General features: G+C 39.6%; 2 non-coding genes across 2 annotated transcripts in view; both read left to right on the top strand.

Annotated features, from left to right (window-relative positions):
• Nucleotides 1-31, top strand: part of Trnat-agu — a 73-nt gene extending 42 nt beyond the window's left edge. The window contains exon 1 of the tRNA in view: nt 1-31. This exon is cut by the window's left edge and continues 42 nt beyond it. This is a non-coding gene — a tRNA (tRNA-Thr).
• A 1,696-nt stretch (nt 32-1,727) lies between these two features.
• Nucleotides 1,728-1,800, top strand: Trnat-agu. The gene has a single exon. It is a non-coding gene; the product is annotated as a tRNA-Thr (tRNA).
• Nucleotides 1,801-2,500: the final 700 nt, after the last annotated feature.

The following is a 2,500-nucleotide window of genomic DNA, read 5'->3' as shown; positions in this document are numbered from 1 at the left end:
GAGGCCAGGAGTTCGATCCTCCTTGGAGGCAAAACATTTATTCACACATACAATTCTCTTGGGAACGAGTCTATCGTTTTTACACACGCGGGTGTGAAAAATTGTTTGATATTCCTGTAGTTCCATAAGTGATTTGTTTTGGGTTGAATGATATCTTGCATTTACATAAAACGATGTGTACATACAGGCGTCCTTGGGGCATAAAAGCAAAATCGGGTCCGCGTTGATAGGCATTTCCTATCCTTCACTCGACCTTTCACTGAGAGAGAGAGAGAGAGAGAGAGAGAGAGAGAGAGAGAGAGAGAGAGAGAGAGAGAGAGAGAGAGAGAGAGAGAGAGAGAGAGAGAGAGAGAGGAAATAATTGCATATTACCATTATTATAGGAGGCCTGATAGGATGTGTTGTATATGAATCATTTGACTGTGCGAAGCTGGGGATCACAGGTTCTTTTACAGGTCAGCCTTTCGTTTTATCCAGGGATTGTATTAATTTCCAACATTTAAATTAATTCTTAATTTTGGAGACGTATATACAATCATTACAAAGTAATGATTGTATGTAAAGCTAATGCCTCGGAATTTAAGTAAACTATAGAGGATGATATAATGAATCATGCATTATGTAAGAAAGCATTGATGATAATAACTAATGGGAAAATGTAATAGTTAATGAGGACTGAACAATGGAAATCTTCCAGAGACAGAACTACAGGTTTCTGACGAGTGGGTTGTTCCAGATAAAGAGAGGGGGGAGAGGAGAGAAGAAGAAGAGAGAGAAAGAGAGGACTAGAAACAGAACAAAAAGAGACAGAAAGAGAACGGGAGAGAGTGAGAGAGAGAACTAGAAAGTGAGAGAGAGAGAGAGTGATTGAGAGAGAGAGAAAGGAGAGAGAGAGATTAGTGGAGATGAGGAAGATAAAGAGAGAAGAGAGATATAGAGAACGAGAGATAGAGAGAGAGAGAGAGAGAAAGAGTGAGAGAGAGAGAGAAAGAGTGAGAGAGAGAGAGAGAGAGAGAGAGAGAGAGAGAGAGAGAGAAAGAGAGAGAGAAAGAAATAGAACGAGTGAGAGAGGGGGAGAAGATGAGAGAGAGGGAAAGAAAGGAAGAGAAGGAGAAGAGCGAGAGAGAGAGAGAGGGGCCTTTAATTTACCGTCATATTGAGTACGGAAGTGTAGATTTCCTTTATTGTATCTTATTTCTTTTAGACCTGTACATGGTTCTAAGTTCTCCCTGGAGGCCCGGTTCTAGGTTTCTAACATACCCTCAAAATGGACATATATCTTCCCTTACTTAAAGAAGATGAAAGAAATCTTAATTTTCCGACAAATATATCCCGAATGCGACAAGAATTTTGTCGACTAAAGAAGCATGCAGGTACCTCTGTTTCTCTAATGTTAGGCATACTGTATGATTTTTGGAGGCACAGGCCAGTAACACCAACAGGAAGGGCATTGGATAGGGGCGCGGCACCCGTTCACGCTCACCTTCGGTACATTTTATGCATGTTAGAAATAATAAAAAAAAAATAAAACTAATTGCTTGTTCTTGGGAATATCTTCTCTATTTCCATTGATCGAAATAAATAAATACCAGCCAGCGAATGAGTGCATTAACTAGCAAGAGTCCTCACTAAAATCTTGTTCTTTAAAAGGCGCCATTGCTGTGATTTCGGCAGAGAATACTTTTCCTGTAAGATATAGTTCGTTTATAATAAAATGGTAAATATGTGCCTCCATAGCTCAGTGGCTAGAGCGCTGGTCTAGTAAACCAGAGGCCAGGAGTTCGATCCTCCTTGGAGGCAAAACCAATTTATTCACACACAATGCTCTTGGGAACGAGCCTATGTTTTTTTTACACACGCAGGTGCGAAAAAGTGTTTGATATTCCTATAGTCCCATTAGAGATTTGTTTTGGGTTGAATGATATCTTGCATATACATAAAACTACGTGTACATACAGGCGTCCTTGGGCCATAAAAGCGAAATCGGGATCGCGTTGATAGGCATTTCCTATCCTTCACTCGACCTTTCTCTCAGGGAGAGAGGGAGAGAGAGATAGATAGATAGGTAGATAGATAGACAGAGAGAGAGAGAGAGATAGAGAGAGAGAGAGGGGGGGGGGGGAGTAATTGCATATTACCAATTATTATAGGAGGCCTGATAGGATGTGTTATATATGAATCATTTGAATGTGCGAACTTGAGGATCAGAGGCTCTTTTACATGTTAGCATTTCGTTTTATCCATGGTTTGTGGTTAATTTCCTATAATTAATTTCATTCTGAAATTTGTAGACGTATGAATTGTGAAAATGGCAGTGTTGATTGTATGTAAAACTAATGCTTCGGAATTTAAATAGATTATGGAGGATCATATAATGAATCATGTAAGAAAGCAGTGATGATAAATGATAAAATGTTAATAGTTAATGATGACTGGACAATAGTAAACTTCCTGAGACAGAGACAGAGAGAGAAAGAGAGAGAGAGAGAGAGAGAGAGAG

Source organism: Penaeus chinensis, chromosome 10 (genome assembly GCF_019202785.1).
Source record: "Penaeus chinensis breed Huanghai No. 1 chromosome 10, ASM1920278v2, whole genome shotgun sequence".
Taxonomy (NCBI): Eukaryota; Metazoa; Arthropoda; class Malacostraca; order Decapoda; family Penaeidae; genus Penaeus; species Penaeus chinensis.
This window is presented reverse-complemented; position numbering and strand designations above follow the sequence as displayed.